The following is a 24,749-nucleotide window of genomic DNA, read 5'->3' on the forward strand; positions in this document are numbered from 1 at the left end:
CCGTGCACCCCGCACCCCCGCCCTGGCTGCCGCAGACCCGCGTCCCCGGGAGCACCTCGCTCTTCGTAGCTGCTCGCTCTGGCCTCAGACTCCTCCCGCTGGGATGCCCAGGGCACGCGCTTTGGTCCTTAGTCTGCTCACAAATCTAAATAAATGCATTATCTGAAGCATATAAATCTATCTACAGATCATGTATGTTGGCCCATTTACAACTGAAGAAATAGACTCAAGTTTAACCTGATTCTAGTTTTCAGAACAATAAAATGGTATCAACCATCTCAAAGTGACTCCATGGAGTTGTATAGGATTTTCGTCACTAGCGTGAGGACTCCTGTGTTTGAAATATTTCGGTGAACGTTAATAAATAATCCCAGAGCGTTGGATATATATCATGTTGCACATATAAATACATAGTCACACATGTACATGCTCCGTAGAGTCCACAAGTTACCTGTTTGAGCCCGTAATATACCGGGAGTAAGAAAGCTCACCAAGGAAGAAAATGAAATAACTTCTCTAAAGAGTTTTGAATCTAGTTGAAAAAGAAATGCACACATGAGATAATCTATATGCTACACAAAATAGTCCCTGCAGCTACCTGAGAAGAAGAGTTGTTCGGGGTTACAGTGTTCTTATGGGGGACGCAGCAGCTGTGCTGAGAACCGAGCACGGTGTCTGCGCTGCACCGAGCGGGGCGCACGCCTGTTGAAATGAGAGCGTCCGGTGATGTCAGGCGTGCGTGTGATAATCACTGTGGCGCTTCTCGGGGGACGAACCTTCCGAAGCAAGCAGCTGAGTCGACGGTTATGCCTTCCCCAGATCAATGTGGCATTAGTTCTGGGGCTCAGAGGTCCCCGAGACGGTAACGCAAACGGGTGTTCTGTGAGCAGCATTTCGGACATCTTCGAGCTCAATCAAGCTCCTGCTGGTTTCTGCAGCTCTACGGCTAAAACGTTTATGAAAGGGTCCTAATCCCCTCTCAGTGTGTCTTCGGTCACCGGCGATCACAGTACCGAGTTGCAGAGCCCCCTCGGAGAGCGTGCGTAGGAGTGAATTTTTCTGTCGTCCTTCTGAAGGGCTGCCCAGCAGGGTCACCTCAGGGCAAACTTCAGAACACGACAGTTTGGAGAGGTGTGTCCAGTGGGGTGTGTTCTCCGTGTTCCCTGAAATCTCGGGGATCTAATACGCTGAGATAGGCCCCTTCATTTAGGCTCCCTCGAATCAAGATTGAATTTGCCTATCAGGGCGTTTGTGAGGAGATCACAAATATAAACCTTAAGAAAACAAAATTGGATTCAATTCTCAGGAGGGTCCTCAACTCCAAATCATGGCAGTAGCCACCCACATCTTGTCTGCCTTAAATATGTAAACGTGACTTCTGGTTATCAAGTTACCATGATCTCTTGATGTATTTCCTTAGAGTAGATTTCAGAATACTATACACATACTAGTCCGTGGACCCAAAGTGATTTTTTTTAACTTTATGTTAGTAAAGTTTTCTATAATCTTGAGCTACCCAAGAAATGGAGACGGTATGGCTTCTTTATAATAATCATGGAAAACGCGGTTTGCTTAGAAGGTCAAGGATGAAGACAGTGTAGATGGGTTATACTGTGTAGAAGTTGGGAGCTTCCCCCGGCAAACACTTGGAAATCACTCCACATGCTGCATGTTAGAACCCGGTTACCAAATGGGCCAACTAGAGATGTCTCCAAAGTTCTGAGCGCCGTTTGCCCGAAGGGTAAGACCACGCCTCTGGAGCTGGGTACATTTCTCTGCAGCTCTCTCACCGTCTATCAAGTTGTAAATCATCTCCCCAGGCTTGCTCTTCGTGGAGGAGCCCAAGCTTCCAGTCAGATATACTCCGAAGCCCACCTCCGCGGAAATGCAAACACAGTTTCGACCCGCACATCCTCAAATAATTGCTTTAGGATTTTTTCCTCATACGTCTTCATCTAGGAAGAAAAACACACCCACGTGTTCAAACATCTAACCACATAAAACCACACAGGGAAAAGACCCTCCTGTCTGTCCCGCCCTCGTTCCTTGAATCCACCCCAGTACTCCCTGGATGAAGACTTGTGTTCTTCACCTGTCTTCCCAGGGTTGCTTAAATAAAACATTCTGGCTACGTAACAATTACTGCCAATGTGTGGCTTGAAGCAGCCACTTATTTTATTTTTAAAATATGTTTTTATTGATTATTTAAGACGGAGGAAGGGGGAGAGAGAGAGAGAAACATCAGTGAGAGAGAAACATCTATTGGCCGCTCCTGCACGCCCCCCACTGGGGATCGGCCCACAACCTGGGCCTGGGCCCTGACTGGGACTCGAAGCAGGACCTCTCAGTCCCTGGGACGACGCTCAGCCACTGAGCCACACCGGCCAGACGGCAGCCACTTATTTTTAAGTCTCGGAGCATTTGTGAGTCCTCAGTTCTGCAGGGCACCGCAGGGACAGCCTGTGCCCCATGACGACTGCAGCTTTGCCCAGGACAGCCCAGAGCAGGGGTCACTCAGTGGCCGTCTTCTGAATGTCTGAAGTCCCCCTGCCTCATGCATTTGGCCCCTCAGCTGAAATGACTGAGGTTGGACGGAGCACCCGTCCCGGCCCCTCCATGTGGCTTCAGTTCCGCCCAGTGTCTTCAGGCGACCCCAGGCTCCGAGCACAGACCTTCCGGTGGACAGAGCACAGCAGCCTCCTCCGAGCATCCAGCCCCCGAGCTCACACTCAGAGCCCACGCACACGGAAATGCCGGCCACCCAGTCAGTGATTACCAAGGATCTCGAGACTGCTGAGTCACAAACCTGCCACAGCTCAGGCAGAACAGCCGATCCCATCGCTTCATGAGAGGACCCTGGAGGAATTTGAGACCATTTAAAAACCATCATACAGCCCAGGGTGGGTGTGGCTCAGTGGTTGAGCATCGACCCTGCACCAAGAGGTCTCAGGGTTGATTCCGAGTCAGGGCACATGCCCAGGTTGTGGGCCCGATCCCCAGGGGGGGCATGCGGGAGGTGGCCAATTAGTGTTCTCTCTCATCAATGTTTCTCTCTCTCTCCCTCTCCCTTCCTCTCTCTCTAAGAATCAATTTAAAAATAACTTTTTAAAAAATTAATAAACCATCATACAATTTAAACCAACAGTAGTATACATATTTGTTTTCCCTATTTAAAAAAAAAAAAGTGTCATGTCTAAAATTCTATACCTTGCTCATTTCACTTAATGACACACCTGGGAATCTTGCAAATAGTCTTGTTTCCAGTTCCCTCCTTCTTCCACGCAGGTGGGTAAATAACACCACGATTTAACCAGCCCCTCACTTAGTGGGCACGTAGGTCCTCCCAGATGTTTCGTTCAAACAGACCTGCATTGTAAGAGGTGGATAAAATTCAGTCGTCCGTGCGCATGTCTGAGTGAAAAATCTCCAACGGGAAAGCTGGGTCGAAAAGGACATGCATTGGCGATCGTGTCCCATCAAATGAAATCGTGTATACGACGGCTCTGTGGACACAGTGATGCGGTTCTCCGCGGCGGGGGCTGCACGCCAAGCCCCACCGCACGCGGGAAGCCGTCTCGCCCCGTGTCCCTGCCGGGCTGCCTTCAGTGTCGCGGTCAGACTGGTGATGGACCCGAGCGTGGTTTCCATCTGGATTTTTCTTCTCACGACTGACGCGGAGCATCCTTGGGGGCTCACAGATATGTGCGTTTTCTTCTCTCTTACCTGTTTGTTGATAGCCGTTGTTTATTTGTTTTTTCATATTGGCTCAAATGCTCTCCAGCGGTGTGAAGTAACTGCCCACAGGACTGGCCATGCCGGCCTCCTTGCGCCTGTTTCCTAAGCACTGAGGCGACTACTTACAGGAGGCTGCGTAAGTATGTTCTGGTAAATGGGTTTACGCAGGAGAAGCCACACGGTGGTGAACTTGTGAGCAGGCTCCTTAAATTTTCTTCTAAAATACACTCCACAGTGTATTAAGTTGAAAAAGCAAAGAGCAGAACACATTGCGTACCCTCGTTTCAGTTTTTTTTTTAATTAATGTGTTTGCTTCTATGGGCATAAAAAATAAATGTTTTCGAGAATAAGTAAGAGTGGTGGCTGCAGTTACTTGTACAGGAGACAGGATTGGAGAAAGGAGAGAGGCCAGAAGTAATTAGATGATTTTTGACTATGAACCACTCTTTGAATGTTTTCTTAAAGGTGAATGTGAGCCCTGGCTGGTGTCGTTCAGTTGGTTGGGCATCACCCCGTACGCTGAAAGGTCACCAGGTTGATTCCCGTCAGGGCACAGGCCCGGGTTGCAGGCTCCATCCCCAGTGGGGGGCGTGCAGGAGGCAGCTGATCGATGTTCTCTCTCATCAATGTTTCTCTCTGTCTCCCTCCCTCTCTCTAAAAAAGCTCTTCCACCATTAGCAAGTTTCACTTTCCCGAAAGACAAACTACCACGTGGGTGCCATTTTCTCATAAATTACCAATTCTGTTCATCTCGATAATTATTTAAGTCCATGACCTTTAACTATCACTTCTGACAAAGGAGGAGGATAATATACGGCACCAAGACACTTGGCATGGAATGAAAATGGCCCGCTTTAATTAAAATGTAAGTTATCGTTAGAAAAAAAGGTCACGCTAAGAAAATGTCACTTCAACGTGTTAGCCGGCAGCCTGCAGCGAGCTGCCCATAGTGTGCGTTAGCGTCGGGGGCGAGCAGACCCTGCAGACGCTCGGGGTCCGTGCCAGGCGTGTGTGTTCTCCTGTTGCATTGGTGCATCGTATTGAAATCATTTTCCCATCAGTTCAGTGCTAAGTGCAACAATGTTTGCATTTTATCTTGGGCACCAAATGCTTCCCTGATAAGAAGAGATATTTACAAATTTTAAAAGAGCCACCGTGCTTTTGGAAATGTTTGGAAATATGTCTTGAACACACAGTTTATGCTTTACACTTAACAACGAAGTTGCAATCCTTCTATCGTATCTTTCCCCAATGAAATACAAGACACCCAGTTCAGCCCTGGCTGGTTTGGCTCAGCAGTTAGAGCGTCAGCCTGCGGTCCACAGAGACCCAGGTTCAGTTCCCGCTAAGGGCATGTACCTTGGCTGCAGTTTGTCCCTGGCCCTGGTTGGGTCGTGTGGGTGGCGGCCACTCGATGTGTCCCTCTCACCTCGATGTTTCTCTCTCTTCCTCTCTCTCCTTCCCGCTCTATCTGAGTAAAAAATGGAAAAATGTCCTCGGGTGAGGACAAAAAATAAAAAAATAAAAATAAAAAAAAAGACACCCAGTTCATAATTTCATCTGTCAGAAGCATGGGACTTTTATTCTTTGCATGCTTCCAATATTTTATTTGAAACACTAAACTACTATAAGATATAATACGTTTTATGCTGATACTTAGTAGTCAAGTTGTTTGAGATTCAGTTGTTGGCATTTTGACCCCTAATAAATCGATTGATAAGGTGTTTTGGAGTCTGAGAGAATGTAAAGAAATGTTATCTCTAATGATGGGACAAATTCATGATCTTGGCATAGTGAAGAAATAAAAATTACTTTCTTTTCAAATGAGTCATTTTCACAAAAAAGCAGTTCTTTTTATTGATTCGCATCACCTGTGACCCGCTGAACCCGAAGCAGGCAGACGGCCTGGGTCAGCGTGGGGTCTCACCTCGGGTAGCGCAGCCCGAACTCGGTCTCCGGATCCCCAGTTTCAGGAGAAAAGTCCGAATTCTGCTTTAACAACAGCATCTCTCTTTCTTCTAACTTTCAACTGTGAGTAGGGTTTGTAAATTGCTTTTCAGACCATCCATTTTGTTTCTTCAAAGAATGTGTTTTTCTGTGTCACACATGGGCATTATGCCATTTTAATTGGTAAATGCAAAGGAAAGGAAATCGTTGAATGTATATTTATATTTATCTATATATGTACAGTGATACCTCGGTTCTCGAACGCCTTGACTTTCGATCAAATCGGTATTCGACCAGGAGATTCGAGAAACTTTTGTCTTGGAATCCGAACAAATATTTGGAACTCGAACTTCCGAGATGAGCCGAGTTGAGCCGAATGGCGTTCATTCGGCCCAGCGCGCCTTGCTCGCGGCATCAGTGTGAGTGCAGAGAGAGAGTCACGCTTTGTGGAGAGAGTCACGCTTTACACTGAATTGAACCCTTAGACATACTGTACACTTTTATTTCTTGTTGAGACTTATGTTTTTCTACATATTATATACAAATTAGGCCAGTAAATAGGCATTTTCTGGGGCTTGGAACGAATTAATCCAGTTTCCATTATTTCCTATTGGGTTTCATTGCTTCGGTTCTCGAACAATTTGGTTCTCGACCGTCCTCCTCTAACGAATTATGTTCGAGAACCGAGGTATCACTGTATATTTCTATATCTACATATATGACAATGATTATATCGTCCATTGTATTACTTAGTATCTTTTTTTTATTTACTATCTTTTTTGATAAAGGCATATTGAAGAATTTAATGTTCTATCTCAAAGAAAAAATTTTACATGCTTTTTTTTTTTTTTTACTTCAAAATCATAATTATTCCCTGTAAATCTTATAACTGTGTTTCTCTCATAATGTCTAGTAGGGAAATTTTTACCATAATCTACTAAATGCTCCTGAGGTATATCTTTGTAGAATACTGTCAGTTTTAAATTTATTTCATTTTCCTATACTTACATTCTCCTGCTCTCAATTCCCTTGTTAACTTACTATATACATATTCTTTGTAAACTACTGTAGGTCATCACCTTGTCTATCATTTTTATAACATAATATCATATTTTATTTTTTAATACAATTTTTTCCTTATTGATTTCAGAGAGAGAGAAAGGGAGAGGGAGAGAGAGATAGAAACATCGATGAGAGAGAACATGGATCGGCTGCCCCCAACATGCCCCCCACTGGGGATTTGGCCCATAACTTAGGCATGTGCCTAAACCGGGAATTGAACCGCCAACCTCTTGGTGCATGGGTAGACGCTCAACCAGTGAGGCACACCAGCCAGGCCATACGTCACATTTTAACTAATTATTTAAATATGTTTTTATTGATATTTAGAGAGAGGGGAGGTGAGAGAGAGAAACATCGATGTGAGAAAGAAACATCAATCAGCTGCCTCCTGCACACCCCCTACTGGGGATCTAGCCCACAACCCAGGCCTGTGCCCTCACCGGAATGGAACCAGGACCTCTCAGTCCGTGGGGCGACACTCAATCCACTGAGCCACACTGGCCACACTTAACTACGTATTTAAATGCTTTTATGTAATAGTTCATGACCAAGAAATAGTAACTTGAGTGAGGGAGATCCCACCAGACATGTCGGAATGCTTTTTTATATCGTGAGAGAACAACGTGAATTATCTGTTTGTAGACACAGACATTTGAAAAAATATTATTTGTTTTCTGGGGACACGCCGTCTTCTTTGAGTCAGTATAGTCCTAGCAGGTGTCTGGGCGCAGCAGAGGGACGAGGTGGGAGCTTACCGAGCCAAATGGAGCCTCGTGAAAGGAGAGAACGTGCAACGAACGGGTAGTCGGGGCTTCGTTCTCGGGGTGGGTGGGATACAGTCTCAGGCCCTCATCTAGAAAGAGTCCAAACAGTGTCAAATTGGACACTCGAAGGTAATTATACATCTCTGGGTTGAGATTAAGCGGAACTAAAATACGGTGTGTGCTAGAACGTTCCGTCAAATGCACCGTCGCTCAGTATTTTTATCAAGACCCCCATGGAGCCGTTAATCAGACAGCGGTGGCCCACTCTGTGTGGGCTCCAGTCTAGGCAGGAAGAAAGCAGCGTGACGAAGAAGAAAAGGACCCCGATCTCAGGATTGGTGTCATGAGTGGCAGAGGCAGACGATAAGGACTTCGATGCAAATGTAAAAGAAAAAGAGGAAGCGACGAAAAGCACTCACAGGTAGGTTGGAAGGAGATGTTCTGGTGAATTGCTCACTTTGGAAAGAGTGGACGGGAGAAAGGTCTCCCAAGAGGTCACACGTAGGCAGGTGGACGAGGACCGCGAAGCCAGATCCGGTGTCGGCCTCCAGGCAGAAGGAAGAGCAGCATCTGAAGTAAAGCTGGTCAAAATGCTGGTGTTCGGGGAAACGGAGAGCCACCTCGGTGGCCTGAAAGGAATTGTCGATGACAAGATGACAAGAGAGGGAGTGTCTGTGGCCGGAGAGGCAGGTGAATGCCAGCGAGGAGGGCTGTGCTCAGCGGGGTGCGGGGTGTGGCTGGTGTCCCCCACGGAGCTGAGTGTCCTTGGCAAGCAGTTGTCATGGTGATCTGAGTCTGATGTGCATCTTAATGAGGTAACTCTGGGTTCTGTAAGTTCAATGATAATAAGAATGTGGACACGAGGCAGTCAGTGGGATGATGTTAATGTACCTCACGGCGTCTTGGACTAGTGGGTAGTAATCGAGATAGAAGGAGGTTGACTTGGATAAGGCTGCAGAGATCAGCGATTTTCAGCCGGTGTGCTGCGATACTTTCTACAGCAGGCAGGACCTGACCGTTCAGTCAGGGCACGGACCTCTTTTCCCTTAGATCGTGAAATTTAAGGCAACAGCCAACACAACAATAGCCGTCTGGTATGAATGAATCAAAATTATACCTATTTTTCTTGTCAGATCAGCAAAACAGACATCGTTTGGTACGCCACAGAAGTTTAGTGATTAGTCTGTGTGCTATGAGATGAGAGCGTTTGAAAGTCGTTGCTGGCATTAGCAATAAGACATGCTAATTTATCAGGTGTTTACTGGAGGACGGGAGGGAGGACAGATGGGCAGAGGGGGGTGAAGGATGTGACTTAGGACTGCAGGGGGGAGGGGCGGGCTCCTGTGTGAACTCGGTCCAGGGTTCGGTGGTGGTGGTGGTGATGGCCGTGAGATGCGTGTTATAGATCTAACTGAATATATCAGGCCTTGGGGTGATCACCCACAGAGGTGGAGTTCAGAGCCAGAGGTGTAGGGGGGCTGCCATCACCTGGTTATGGCTCTGAGGGCCCCTGAAACAGATGAAATCACTTTGAGAAAGTGTGTGTCCGAGAGAGAGAGAGAGAGAGAGAGACATATATGTAGAGAGACAGACCAAAGCCGTGTGTCATTTCAAATTTTAGAAGTTGAGCAATCAGTGAAGGAAGAAAAAATACTCAAAATGGGACTGACGACATGTTGGAAGAGTATCAGAAATGAGATTTACAGAAGTCGGGATGATGTAGTGTTTTAGTGAGGACGGACCTGTTGCCTTTGAGGGATGGTCTTAAAATAATAGCAGGTGAAAAAAACAAAGCACATGAAGAAGAGACCCAGATTCGTCAGTGTGGAGACAACTGATGATGGTATTAAGAGAATCATCAAAGGAACCAGAAGATGAGAGCCTACTCAGCGGGAGCTGTGAACAGGCTGCGAAGGGTGGTGCATGAAGAAAGAACTCAGTCAATGCTATACTCAGTCACTTGTTCTAAATGAGAGAGGATTCAAAATAAAGCAAAATCAGCAAGTCATGCCCCCAAGGGGTTGATGCCGAGCCCGGAAATCATTTAAAACTAGAACTAAATCAAAATAAATGTCATAAGCATCATCAATTAGGGTTGTAAAACATAACGTGATACCAAAACAGTTTTGTTATGAAGATAACACCCGAAACAAAACTCAAATGTCCTGTGTGTCTGTGGAGCGCACCCTTCATTCTCCCCACGGGGGCCAGGGCACAGGAGGCTGCACTATCACGGACATCGCCCCGAGTGAGCCGGTGGGTTCCGTAAGGGGCCGGGGGGATGAGAGGGAACATTTGCTTTGGGGGTGGGGTTGCCATCTGTGCGGGTCGCCTGCCCAGGTGCAAATGCCCACAGCCAGCAGGCGTCACGTTGCCCAGCGCTTACCGTGTGCACGGACTGGCACAGGCTGTCTTGAAGGTACACTGTGAACATCTCCGACGTGTGCCCTTAACTCAGCAGGGACCGTGGGAATGCAGGCTGGTGCAGCCACTATGGAAAACAATGTGGTGTTTCCTCAGAAAATTAAAAGTTGAACTGCCATCGGACCCAGTGATCCCACTTCTAGGAATATACCCCAAGAAGCCTGAAACACCCATCAGAAAGAATATATGTGCCCCCATGTTCATAGCAGCACTATTTACAATAGTTGAGATCTGGAAACAGCCCAAGTGTCCATCAGTAGACGAATGGATAAAAAAGCTGTGGTACGATCCCTTATCCTTTGAGACGACATGGAGGGACCTGGAGAGGATTATGCTGAGCAAAATAAGCCAGTTAGAGAAAGATAAATACCACATGATTTCACTTATTTGTGGAATATAATGAACAATATATGGTGATGAAGAAAATAGACCCAGAAACGTAGAAGTAGGGTTCAGACTGACAAACCTCAGAAGAGGGGGTGGGTGGGGAGGTGGAGGGAGATAAACCAAGGAACCAAGACACATGCAGAACTGATGGACACAGACAACCATGCTGGGGGGGGGGGGGGCGAGAATGGGAGGAGGGTGACAAGGGGGGGAAAGGAGAAACATCTGTAACAAAAATAAATTAATTAGAAAACAAACAGGAGCCTGGGAACACAGAACACAGGGTCAGTCGATCTGCGAACACCACGCACGCCAAACCCTGGCTGTGGACCAGGCGGAAGGACAGCTGCCCCGTTTCCCAGGCGCAGGGCCCCTGCGCTCCTCGCACCAGCAGACAGCGCTGGACGGCCGTGCGGCCTCGGGCCTGGGGCCAGCGTCCACCCCTCACTCCCATCGCCGCTCCCTCTGCAGACCTGCTCCACGGGGAGAGTGTAACCCGAGAGTGTGGAGGAAACGGTACCGCCCGGGCGGGACAGCGGACTGCACTCGTCAGTCACGCCAGCCGGGGAACAAGCAGGCCGGGCGAGCGTCGCCATCCGGCCGCCGACGTGGCTTCTCCCTGTCAGACTCTCTGTTCACTAAGCGAGGATGGTTCTTCAGGAAAGTCTGGAATTAGGAGGAAATTCAGCTGGTCGAGTCGCAACATTGACCAGGGGCCAAGCAGTCCTGTGATAGGAAGGCGTTGGCCTCGCACGACGGAGCTACTTTGAGCCGTGAGATCTGACGCCCTTGCCCTGCTCTAGAAAAGACGTCCTCTTGCTAGTGAATTAAATACACAATTTAAATGATCACCAGCTTCGTGGCTGCGAGAACAACTCGTGGACTGGTCGTGCAGGTAAGTCCCTTAGACGGGGTGGGGCGGAAGCAGGTTGCGGTTGTGAGTACACGGAACAGACTTCACACCTGCATCATTATTGGTTAACTGTGTTCTTTTCCGTGGGAACCTCTGTAACCTATTGCCGCACCCTGCACAGCCCTCATCGGGTCCCAAAGGTAAAATAAAACCCTCAAGGACAGGGTGTGAGTCATTTGTCCCTAGGTGAGCTCATCAGCCTTCCATGGAGAGGACCTGTTAAAGTCAGCCCCTCCGTGCTCCCCCAAATGGACCAAGAAGACACTCCCGCCCACAGCTGTCGCAGACCCCTCGCCAGTCACACTCCAGGGGCCTGAACCCTGGCTTCCTGCCCGCATGCCTCAGAGTCACTTCCACGACCGTGCCGACTATTCTGGGTGTCTGTCCCCACAGGAGCATGAGTGCATGCTACAGACACGCGTGTCCTGGGTTCCAGACTGCGGGTGGGGGTTTGTGTGAGATAGGTACAGAGCGTGGGTGTGCACAGGGCCAGGTGAGGTGGGGTGGAGCCAGGTGGGAAGGGAACCGAGCGCTGTTGGCCTAAAATCTCTGTCTTCTCCATTTCGCCCTAATTGCACCCGAATATTGGAAGCAAGTGTGTGTTTGTTTATCTTCACCTGAGGATATTTTTCCATTTATCTTCAGATAGAGTGGGAGGGAGGGAGGGAGGGATGGAGGGCGGAAGGGAGAGAGGGAGACACATCGACTGGTTGCCTCCCGCACAGCCCCAGTCAGGGCCCAGGACGAACCACAGCAGAGGCTCATGCCGGTGACCGGAATCGAGTGCAAGGCCCTCTGGCCCGCAGGACAGCACTAACCATTGAGCAAACCAGCCGGGGCACGTCTGTGTTTTTGTTTTTGTTTTAACCCTCACCCAACGACATTTTTTGATATTTTGTTCAGCTAGAGAGGGAGGGGGAGAGAGAGAGACACACACACATTGACGTGAAAGGGACATATCGAGTGGCTGCCACCCGCACGACCGACCAACCAAGGCCGGGGACAAACTGCAACCGAGGTACGTGCCCTTAGCGGGAACCGAACCCGGGTCTCTCTGGACCACAGGCCAACGCTCTAACCGCTGAGCCAAACCGGCCAGGGCACAAGTCTATGTTTTATCCTTGGGGAAAAAAATGAGAATTTTTATGCCTAAGTACATTATAATTTAAGGCTGCTGTGATTTTTTTAAAAATTTCTGGGTTTTTTTTTTTTTTTTTAGCTTACTGGAATACTAGATTCATTTGATTTTTGTAAATAGACCCTGCACTCTGCACTGTGCTGAACACAGTAGTTCCCGTCATTGCTCCTCACGTTCCGATGGCCGTTCATCTCTGAGCGAGGACAGGCCGCGTGTCCGTGTTCCTCTGGGGGCATTCATCTCTGTTCTTGGCTTCCTGCGCGACCGTAAACCCGGTTTCGGGGTGAAATAGAGATGGAGACAGGGTGTGCACCTTGGAGGGGACGCGTCCAGGTTTTCAAGACGAGTGTGAGGTCAGCGGCAGAGGCCTCGCACACACAGGCCCTTCCCGGGCTCAGGCAGCTGCCTTCTGTCCGCGGTCCGTGCGGGTTGGTCGGGACGACGGCCGACTTTCTCAGACGCCTTTCCGTGTTTATCCGCGTCTATCGCAGTGCGTGTCACTGTTGTCTGTGCTTCGCTAATATGGTCAAGGGCCTTGTTGCATCTTAAAATGTTAAATAAAACCCATATTCCTCAGAGAGACCTGGCTACACACGTGGTCCAACACACGTGGGTTCACTGGCCAGAATTTTGTAAGAATTTTTCCGACTAAGTTCATTAGTGCAATGATGAGACGTTATTCTTCACGTGTATTTTCATGTGTTTTGAAATGAGGATGATGTTGCTCCCTAGAATGAGTTGTGAAGTGTTCCTTCTTCTTTCCCAATTGTCTAGAAAAGTTTGTGTAAAATTGGAATCATCTTGTATGTGAATGTTGGTCAAATTCTCCAGTAAGGCCGTCTTCTTCTGCATTTTTGTAGTGTGGGCCTTTCATGGCCTTTATCCACTGTACCTACGTTGTTGAACTTAGTGTCGTAAGATACATTTCCCACCTATCCACTTAAAATATACAGATTATGGTGACGTCACCTCTATAATTTTCTCTTCCCTTTCCCCCCCTATACTTTGGCCAAATGTATAGCATGTTTTTGTACCAGCTAAATGTGTATATATATTTTTTGTAAACTTCTCGAAGAATGAGGTTTTAGCTCACAATTTCTCTATACTTTTCTCTTTTGTATTTTGATTTTTTCTCTGATATTTATTATCTCCTCCATTTCAACGTGTGTTTAATTTGCTCTCGTTTTCCTACTTCCTTAAGGGGTCACTGAGGTAATTGCTCGGAGACCTTTATTCTGTGCTGACATTGAAGTTCGCCCTAGAAAACACGCCCCCTCAGTACTGGGGGATTCACATCCCTGCGCAGTTTGATACACTGTGTTTTGCTTTTGTTCAAAATATTGTCTACTTGTCCTCTTTACATTTTGGCGAATTGTTACTTAGAAATGCATCACTTAGTCTCCGAATATATTAGCCCTTTGGGATACATTCCAGAAAACTTTGTATCGTTAGAATGTAATGACACTGTGGTCGCAGAAAAATACTTTGAATGTGTTTCTTTTATTTAAGGGAGATTTTGTCATGGCCCAGATTGCGGTTTCCTCGGAGAAGGATCGGCCGACTGCGTGCTCATGATGTCACTGGTTCCGAGTTGGTTGACGGTGTTGATGAGGTCCTCTGTGTCTCTAGAATCTTACCATCTGCTTGTTCTAGAAGTTATGGAAGAGGGAAGTCAAATCTTCAGCTATAATTTAAATTTTTCTATTTCTCCTAGTTTTGTCCGTTTTGCTTCATGTATTTGGAAACACTCTTCTTAGGTGGATAACTATTTAGGACTTTTGTGTTCTCTTGAATTGACTCCTACCACTAGGCAATCAACTTTTTTATCATCAGTGATATTCATCACTGTAAAATCAACTTTGATGTTAATATAGCTTTTCAAGTATTCTTTCGATTAGTATTATTATTGAAAATCCCTTCCCATCCTTTTGTTTCAACATTAATTTCTTTACATTTTAAAAATTGCTGTTCTTTTTGCCCATGTGGCTCCGTGGTTGAGCGTTGACCCATGGACTGAGAGGTCGCCAGTTCAATTCCCCGTCAGGGCACATGCCGAGGTTGTGGGCCAGATCCCCAGTGGGGGGCGTGCAGGAGGCGGCCAATTGATGTTCCCTCTCATCCATGTTTCTTACTCTCTCTCCCTCTCCCTTCCTCTCTCTCTAAAATCAATAAAGAAAAAAAAAATCAGTGTTCTTTTAGGCATCATACAGTTTGATTCTCTAATGTAATTAGTGATATCTGCCTGTCAGGTTGTTCCGAACATTTGACTTCATGTGATTACTCTTTCTAGCTCCTGCCACCAAATCCAGCATCATGACATTTATTTTAAACTTGTTCTTGGATTCCTTCATCTTTGTTTTCTGCTATTTTCGGCTTTCTTTTGTATGTTCAGCGTCCGCACGTCAACGGTAACTGTTGGTCGTGTGATTCTGTGGCCGTTTGGAGGGCTCGGCGTGGCCTTCAGGGTTCACGGTGAATCTCCGGGAGACGCTGTTCCACGTCGTGCCGTTTGTCAGCACCTCCGGCCCTGGGACCAGGGCTGTCCACACCTTTCTTACATGGGTGACGCTCCACAGTGCGCTGTCCCTGTGTTTGCTTCCAACAGTTACGTTTTTTATTAAAGAGTCAAAAAGGTTAACAAATTAAATTCTCCAACTTTCCCCTCGGCAGGGCTCTTACTTGTTTGCAGAGGCGCTGAACCCCCTCCCTTAGCCTGAGAGACCCCCCCAACGCTTGTGGGTGCTGACCCCCCTCCCTTAGCCTGAGAGACCCCCCAACACTCATGGGCACTGACCCCCTCCCTTAGCCTGAGAGACCCCCCAACACTCATGGGTGCTGATCCCCCTCCCTTAACCTGAGAGACCCCCCAACACTCGTGGGCACTGACCCCCCTCCCTTAGCCTGAGAGACCCCCCCAACACTCATGGGTGCTGACCCCCCTCCCTTAGCCTGAGAGACCCCCCCAACACTCGTGGGCGCTGACCCCCCTCCCTGAGCCTGAGAGACCCCCCAACGCTCGTGGGCACTGACCCCCTCCCTTAGCCTGAAAGACCCCCCAACACTCGTGGGCGCTGACCCCCTCCCTGAGCCTGAGAGACCCCCCAACGCTCGTTGCAGCACACGCTCCGGTCAGGAGCTCCATCAGCGCTGTTCGTCTAGCGTGTTTATTCCAACTTCGTTTGAGAGAGATGTTCCTTGTTATAATTTTAAGTCAACAGCTGTTTCATTGTCAAGTAATTTTTTTATTAAAAAATTTAATTGCAGTTTACATTCAACATTATTTTGTATTAGTTTCAGGTATAGAGTATAGTGGTTAGACAATCATACTCTCTTATATACCGATGTTTCCAGTACCCCCGACACCGTACACAGTTACTGCAGTGTTAGTGACAGGATTTCCCATTGTACCCCACATCCTGTGACTGTTCTGCAGCGACCGATCTGTGCTTCTCAATCCCTTCACCTTGCACCCCGCCCTCAGCCCCCTCCCCTCTGGCAACCGTCAGTTTCTTCTCTGTGTCTGAGTCTGATTTCACATGGTGTTTGTCTTTCTCTAACTAACTTATTGCACTGAGCATAGCACCCTGCAAATCCATCCATGCTGTCGCAAATGGTAAACGTTTTTTTGGATTTAAAAAGCGGCTTTATTCAGAATCTTCAAACGTTCAAGCATACGTCTCATAGAAAAGAGAGCTAGTTAGACAGAAATCCATTAGCTTTGCTGTCATACAAATAGACAAGGCCTGGTGCATGGCCGGCCTGGTGATCCCACTCGGACTGTCTCCAAAGACACCCCGTGTTCACTGCAGTGTTATTGACACAGCAGCCAAGATCGGGAAGCAACCCAAGGGCCATCGATAGACGAGTGTTTCCACGGGGTTTAGAACAAAGCCCCACTCTGCTGGGGTTATTTGTAACATGCATTATGCTGCCGTTCTTAGTTTTGTTCCTCGAAATGTGTGTTCATTTTCTTCTGCTACTTCACATGTTTTTCCTTTATCAGTGACTTTACGGAACCTGATCAAGATCTAGCTTGTAGTGTGACCTGTGCTTCTGATGTCCCGGCTGGGTACCTTGGATCTGTGACTGCACTCCCCATCCATTTCGGGGCGTCTTTGTTTCTTCACACGCCTTCTTGTCTTCCGCGTTCCCGGGGCTTCAGTTTTACTTACATAAGCGGCTTCCAGTAGTCCTGCAACCTGAAGGCGTTTTCGTCTCTGACCTCGCTGCGCGTTGTCCATCTTCGATGTCAGAGCACGTCCATCGCAGCTTCAGTGGCTCCTTCCTCTTCGAAGCTCGGACCTGCGGTTAATCCCGTGCAGTGAGGTTCATCTCAGATGCACCTTGACTGGCTCTTCGCATCGTTTCCATGGATCTCGCTAATGTGTCCGGCCGGCCCCCTCTCGACCGTCCTGAACATAGAAAGCATTTAACACTGTCTTCATGTTCTTACCTCCTTATTCTGTCATCCTCGACGTTTCTTCCTGTTTCTTGATTGAAATTTTTTTACTTAGGAGCTCCGATTTTATGGCTTCTTTGAACGTTTAGTAACTTGTTATTGAATTCCAGATATTGTGAATTTCACCACCTTCTGGGGCAAAGTTTAAGTTACTTGAAAAAAAATAAAAAAAAGCTGATCCGTCTGGGCGCTGCTTTCACGTGTTGTTAGGAGGGGCTGCTGCCTCCTGCTGGACGAGCTTCCCACGAGGCGGGGTGGGTGCAAACTGCTCCTGGCGCCTTGTGGGCTCCAGGGGCCACCCCTCTGCTGACTCCTGGGGCGCAGTTCCCAGCCTTGGCGTCACCGCCTGCATGAGCTGGTCCTCAGCTGGTGATGCCCTAGGATGCTGGCCGCTCTCCACAGTCCCTCTGTCGCTGTCCCTCCGTCCCTCTCTCTGTCCTTCTATCTCTCTGTCCCTCTCTGTGTCCCTCTGTCTGTCTCTGTCCCTCTCTCTGTCCCTCTGTCTCTGTCCCTCTCTGTGTCCCTCTGTCTGTCTCTGTCCCTCTCTCTGTCCCTCTCTCTGTCCCTCTGTCTCTGTCCCTCTCTGTGTCCCTCTGTCTGTCTCTGTCCCTCTCTCTGTCCCTCTGTCTCTGTCCCTCTCTGTGTCCCTCTGTCTGTCTCTGTCCCTCTCTCTGTCCCTCTCTCTGTCCCTCTGTCTGTCTCTGTCCCTCTCTCTGTCCCTCTCTCTGTCCTTCTGTCTGTCTCTGTCCCTCTCTGTGTCCCTCTGTCTGTCTCTGTCCCTCTCTGTGTCCCTCTGTCTGTCTCTGTCCCTCTCTCTGTCCCTCTCTCTGTCCCTCTGTCTGTCTCTGTCCCTCTCTCTGTCCCTCTCTCTGTCCTTCTGTCTGTCTCTGTCCCTCTCTGTGTCCCTCTGTCTGTCTCTGTCCCTCTCTGTGTCCCTCTGTCTGTCTCTGTCCCTCTCTCTGTCCCTCTCTGTGTCCCTCTGTCTCTGTCCCTCTCTGTGTCCCTCTGTCTGTCTCTGTCCCTCTCTCTGTCCCTCTGTCTCTGTCCCTCTCTGTGTCCCTCTGTCTGTCTCTGTCCCTCTTTCTGTCCCTCTCTCTGTCCCTCTGTCTGTCTCTGTCCCTCTCTCTGTCCCTCTGTCTCTGTCCCTCTCTCTGTCCCTCTGTCTCTGTCCCTCTCTGTGTCCCTCTGTCTGTCTCTGTCCCTCTCTCTGTCTCTCTGTCTGTCTCTGTCCCTCTCTCTCTGACCCCTCTCTGTCTGTCTGTCTCTCTCTGGTCTCCTCTCCCCACCCCCTCCCCTCTTCTCATTCCCTGTCCCTCTCCCCTCTCCTTACCTAGGCAGTAAGCTGGGGTCCCTGTAGGGTGTGCTTCTCTCGGGAATTATAGTCCTAGGCTACTTGATATGCAGTGTCTGCAAACCATTTTAAAATCTATTTTGACCATTTTTTTTTAGTTACACAGAAGGTTAAATCTGGGCTCTGTTATTTCGTCTTGACCAGAATCAAAAGTCCCTCAAATTCTTTAGCTATTCCTGAAAAACTTTTCTGTTTCCAGAACAACTTTTAAATACGCTTCCACCCATTTGTCTAAGAGAAATGCCCTTTGCATTTACCTGTGACTAGAACCAATTCTCGCATGTGTATAAACACAGTCATTTTCCATAGAAATTTAATAAACAATGTTTTTTTAAAGAAACAAATATTATATAAAAGAAAGGAAGACTGTAATTATGTTACATACCAGGATTTTTCTCACTATTAGGGAAACTCACTTTTCCAATGGCCAATATATTTTAGTCGCCATACAAAACTTATGTCAGTGTCTATTTGTAGTTGCAACATCTTTGTGATTCAAAACATATACACACACAAAAATTCATTTAGTCTTTATTAAAAAATGCCAACCTGAATGCAAAAGTGTGAACAGTATTTCAGCTGACACTTTCTAATAATAGGTTTTATCATTTTACTAACAAATTCGGTGACCAACATGTCTACACCTCTGTCTTTTCCTAAGTAGGGGAAAATTCAAGATTAAACATTCTATAAGGAACATAAGCTTACATGGGTGGAAAAGACACAAGATACCTCTAAGATTTGAAGGATGGAGGTTAGTTTCTTAATGTGAAAAGTGAAACCGGCCGTCCTACAATATTGAGAAAATATTTTTCTGCTGAACAAGCATAACTGTAGAAAGAGGTCTAATGAAAGAAAGAATTATCTTCCGTCAAGGCGCCAGTGTCCAGAGGAGCGAACCTCTCAGGTGGCTGTCACCTGCGCATTGATGGGGCCACCGTGTGATCAGCCCCCACGAGCAGTTTCGTGGCCAGTGGATGCGAGCCTTCAGCTTGGAAAATGCAGCTGGACTGTCAGGATGTGTCCCCGCAGGAAGCAGAAGTCCTCAGAGGAAACATTGTATCTGATATTCGACACTAAATGTATATTTCAGACACATGTACAGAATGGTTTTCCGGGGACGTTTCTGTGGAGAGAACAGCCCCCGCTTGCGTTGGTCGGAACAGGTGTCGGCCAAGGTGAAAAGGTGGCGCAGTGTCCGGCGTCCCCTGCCCTGCTCACTGGGACGCTGGGTCACCGGGAATCTCAGTGGGGGACACGTCGCGGAAAGTCACCGTGCTGGCAGTAACACTAAGGGCAACCCTTCGGATGATTGATGCTTCCGTGATCAGCCCTGAAGACTCTTCTGCAGAGAGGAACACAGTTATTCGCGCAAACAAAAATTTTAAAAGATTTGAATCCTTGTTAAATACTGTAATGATTTTAGTCCACTGATAAATAGCTAAATGCAATTTAAATCAAAACATTAAAAATCAGGAAACATTTCCCAGATATATGCAAAAAGATACATCAGTGTCTTCTGGGGCTTCAAAGAAAATGAGGGATCGATCCCACTAAAATAAAGGGAATTACATGGTTTTCATACACACATTATTTACACACGAATTAATCTTCAAGAAATTTCCGTTTCTGGTTCTGCAGCAGTTATGTGGGGATGTGCTTACATAAATGGATTTAGGACTACATTTTTATCATGCGGATGCTATTAAAATTATGCTGTGTTGCTTTTAAGTTTTCTATAACTTTATGATTTAAAATTAAGGCACAGACTGCTTTGGCACTCCTTATAGAAAGAACTGGAATAAAAAGTATATTAGAGGTTGAAGCGAATTTAATCTGTCTAATTACAAAGACTTTACACTCACGTAAGACTTAGGAAATTCTCAAGACTCCTTGAACAGACTTATCAAGAAATATTAAATTTGCAAAAACATAGGCCAAGCAACAGGATTATTCAATCTTAGTAATAAAGGTAATTTTCAAAATTTTGCTATTTCTGCATATTTAAAATATTGGTAGCACAGTGATAAAATATGCATGTTGTGAAAATCGCATATTGGCTCTTTTTACATGTTTTTGAATTGTCTACTTTTCCCAATTTTATTCGGAGCCTCTCCCCAGGGTTCGGCCATCGGACGATCTCTGCATGGACTTGTCCACCTTAGACCCCAGTCACCTTCTGTGCTTGTCAGGTCTCAACCCCCAGGCTCCACGGTGTATTTTAGCTGGAGGCTGTAGAGTATCTCCGCCTGCTGTGGGGTTTCGGAGCAGCACAAGGCTCTCTGCTAACCATCACCCACCACCGTACTTCCACCGTATTTCCCGTTCCTGAGAAGTATTCTCTCACTTACCCCCGTACTTCCCGTTCCTGAGAAGCATTCTCTCACTTACCCCCGTACTTCCCGTTCCTGAGAAGTATTCTCTCACTTACCTCTGTATTTCCTGTTCCTGAGAAGTATTCTCTCACTTACCCCCGTACTTCCCGTTCCTGAGAAGCATTCTCTCACATACCCCCGTACTTCCCGTTCCTGAGACGTATTCTCTCACTTACCCCCGTACTTCCCGTTCCTGAGAAGTATTCTCTCACTCACCCCCGTACTTCCCGTTCCTGAGAAGTATTCTCTCACTTACCTCCGTACTTCCCGTTGCTGAGAAGCATTCTCTCACTTACCCCGTATTTCCCGTTCCTGAGAAGCATTCTCTCACTTACCCCGTACTTCCGTTGCGGATGAAGCAGTCTCATCACTTACCCCCGACTTCCGTTCCTGAGAATATTCTCTCACTCGACCCCCGTACTTGCCGTTCTGAGAAGCAGTCCTCTCACTTACCACCGTACTTCCCGTTGCTGAGAGCATTCTCTCACTTACCCCCGTAGTTTCCCGTTGCTGTAGAAAGTCATTCTCCTCAACTTACCCCGTACTTCCCGTCCTGAGAAGCATTCTCCTCACTTAACCCCGTACTTCCCAGTTCCTGAGAAGTATTCTCTCACTACGCACCGTACTTCCGCGTTCCCGAGAAGTATTCTCTCACTTACCCCCTACTTCCCGTTCCTGAGAAGTATTCTCTCACTTACCTCCGTACTTCCCGTTCCTGAGAAGCATTCTCTCACTTACCCCCGTACTTCCCGTTCCTGAGAAGCATTCTCTCACCTTACCCCGTACGTCCGTTCCTGAGAAGTATTCTCTCACTTACCACCGTACTTACCCGGTGCTGAGAAGCATTCTCCTCACTTACCCCGTATTTCCCGTTCCTGAAAAGCTCTCACTTACCTCTGTACCTTCCGTTCTGAGAACATTCCTCCTCCTGACTTACCCCGTAATTCCGTTCCTGAAGCATTCTCTCACTTACCCCCGTACTTCCCGTTCCTGAGAAGTATTCTCTCTCTTACCTCCGTATTCCCGTTCCTGAGAAGTATTCTCACTTACCCCCGTACTTCCTGTTCCTGAGAAGTATCCTCTCACTTACCTCCGTACTTCCCGTTCCTGAGAAGTATTCTCTCACTTACCCCGTACTTCCCGTTCCTGAGAAGTATTCTCTCACTTACCTCCGTATTTCCCGTTCCTGAGAAGCATTCTCTCACTTACCTCTGTACTTCCCGTTCCTGAGAAGTATTCTCTCACTTACCCGTACTTCCCGTTCTGAGAAGTATTCTCTCACTTACCCCGTACTTCCCGTTCCTGAGAAGTATTCTCTCACTTACCCCGTACTTCCCGTTCCTGAGAAGTATTCTCTCACTTACCACGTATTTCCCGTCCCTGAGAAGTATTCTCTCACTTACCTCCGTACTTCCCGTTCCTGAGAAGTATTCTCTCACTTACCCCGTACTTCCCGTTCCTGAGAAGCATTCTCTCACTTACCTCTGTACTTCCCGTTCCTGAGAAGCATTCTCTCACTTACCCCGTACTTCCCGTTCCGGAGAAGTATTCTCTCACTTACCTCCGTACTTCCCGTTCCTGAGAAGCATTCTCTCACTTACCCCCGTACTTCCCGTTCCTGAGAAGTATTCTCTCACTTACCCCCGTATTCCCGTTCCTGAGAAGTATTCTCTCACTTACCTCCGTACTTCCCGTTCCTGAGAAGTATTCTCTCACTTACCCCGTACTTCCCGTTCCTGAGAAGTATTCTCTCACTTACCCCCGTACTTCCCGTTCCTGAGAAGTATTCTCTCACTTACCTCTGTACTTCCCGTTCCTGAGAAGTATTCTCTCACTTACCCCGTACTTCCCGTTCCTGAGAAGCATTCTCTCACTTACCCCGTATTCCCGTTCCTGAGAAGTATTCTCTCACTTACCACCGTACTTCCCGTTCCTGAGAAGCATTCTCTCACTTACCCCGTACTTCCCGTTCCTGAGAAGTATTCTCTCACTTACCCCCGTACTTCCCGTTCCTGAGAAGTATTCTCTCACTTACCCCCGTACTTCCCGTTCCTGAGAAGTATTCTCTCACTTACCACCGTACTTCCCGTTCCTGAGAAGCATTCTCTCACTTACCCCGTACTTCCCGTTCCTGAGAAGCATTCTCTCACTTACCCCGTACTTCCCGTTCCTGAGAAGTATTCTCTCACTTACCCCGTACTTCCCGTTCCTGAGAAGCATTCTCTCACTTACCCCCGTACTTCCCGTTCCTGAGAAGTATTCTCTCACTTACCCCCGTACTTCCCGTTCCTGAGAAGTATTCTCTCAATTACCCCGTACTTCCCGTTCCTGAGAAGCATTCTCTCACTTACCCCGTACTTCCCGTTCCTGAGAAGCATTCTCTCACTTACCCCCGTACTTCCCGTTCCTGAGAAGTATTCTCTCACTTACCCCGTACTTCCCGTTCCTGAGAAGCATTCTCTCCCTTACCCCGTACTTCCCGTTCCTGAGAAGCATTCTCTCACTTACCCCGTACTTCCCGTTCCTGAGAAGCATTCTCTCACTTACCCCCGTACTTCCCGTTCCTGAGAAGTATTCTCTCACTTACCCCCGTACTTCCCGTTCCTGAGAAGTATTCTCTCACTTACCCCGTACTTCCCGTTCCTGAGAAGCATTCTCTCACTTACCCCCGTACTTCCCGTTCCTGAGAAGCATTCTCTCACTTACCCCCGTACTTCCCGTTCCTGAGAAGCATTCTCTCACTTACCCCCGTACTTCCCGTTCCTGAGAAGCATTCTCTCACTTACCCCGTACTTCCCGTTCCTGAGAAGCATTCTCTCACTTACCCCGTACTTCCCGTTCCTGAGAAGCATTCTCTCACTTACCCCGTACTTCCCGTTCCTGAGAAGCATTCTCTCACTTACCCCGTATTTCCCGTTCCTGAGAAGCATTCTCTCACTTACCCCCGTACTTCCCGTTCCTGAGAAGTATTCTCTCACTTACCCCGTACTTCCCGTTCCTGAGAAGCATTCTCTCACTTACCCCCGTACTTCCCGTTGCTGAGAAGCATTCTCTCACTTACCCCGTACTTCCCGTTGCTGAGAAGCATTCTCTCACTTACCCCCGTACTTCCCGTTCCTGAGAAGTATTCTCTCACTTACCCCGTATTTCCCGTTCCTGAGAAGCATTCTCTCACTTACCTCCGTACTTCCCGTTGCTGAGAAGCATTCTCTCACTTACCCCGTACTTCCCGTTCCTGAGAAGCATTCTCTCACTTACCCCCGTACTTCCCGTTGCTGAGAAGCATTCTCTCACTTACCCCCGTACTTCCCGTTCCTGAGAAGTATTCTCTCACTTACCTCCGTACTTCCCGTTCCTGAGAAGCATTCTCTCACTTACCACCGTACTTCCCGTTGCTGAGAAGCATTCTCTCACTTACCCTTGTACTTCCCGTTCCGGAGAAGTATTCTCTCACTTACCCCGTACTTCCCGTTCCTGAGAAGTATTCTCTCACTTACCCCGTACTTCCCGTTCCTGAGAAGCATTCTCTCACTTACCCCGTATTTCCCGTTCCGGAGAAGTATTCTCTCACTTACCCCGTACTTCCCGTTCCTGAGAAGCATTCTCTCACTTACCCCGTACTTCCCGTTCCTGAGAAGCAGTCTCTCACTTACCCCCGTACTTCCCGTTCCTGAGAAGCAGTCTCTCACTTACCCCGTATTTCCCGTTCCTGAGAAGTATTCTCTCACTTACCCCGTACTTCCCGTTCCTGAGAAGCATTCTCTCACTCACCCCGTACTTCCCGTTCCTGAGAAGTAGTCTCTCACTCACGCCCCGTACTTCCCTTTCCTGAGATCATTCTCCTCACTTACCCCTGTACTTCTCCGTTCCTGAGCAGTAGTCTCTACTTACCCCCGTACTTCCCGTTCCTGAGAAGCCATTCTGCACTTACCCCCGTACTTCCCTGTTGCCTGAGAAGTATTCTCTCACTTACCTCTGTACTTCCCGTTCCTGAGAAGCATTCTCTCACTTACCCCGTACTTCCCGTTCCTGAGAAGGTTCTCTCACTTACCTCCGTACTTCCCGTTCCTGAGAAGCATTCTCTCACTTACCCCCGTACTTCCCGTTCCTGAGAAGCATTCTCTCACTTACCCCCGTACTTCCCGTTCCTGAGAAGCATTCTCTCACTCACCCCCGTACTTCCCGTTCCTGAGA

The sequence above is a fragment of the Molossus molossus genome, unplaced genomic scaffold (genome assembly GCF_014108415.1).
Source record: "Molossus molossus isolate mMolMol1 unplaced genomic scaffold, mMolMol1.p scaffold_m16_p_4, whole genome shotgun sequence".
Classification (NCBI taxonomy): domain Eukaryota; kingdom Metazoa; phylum Chordata; class Mammalia; order Chiroptera; family Molossidae; genus Molossus; species Molossus molossus.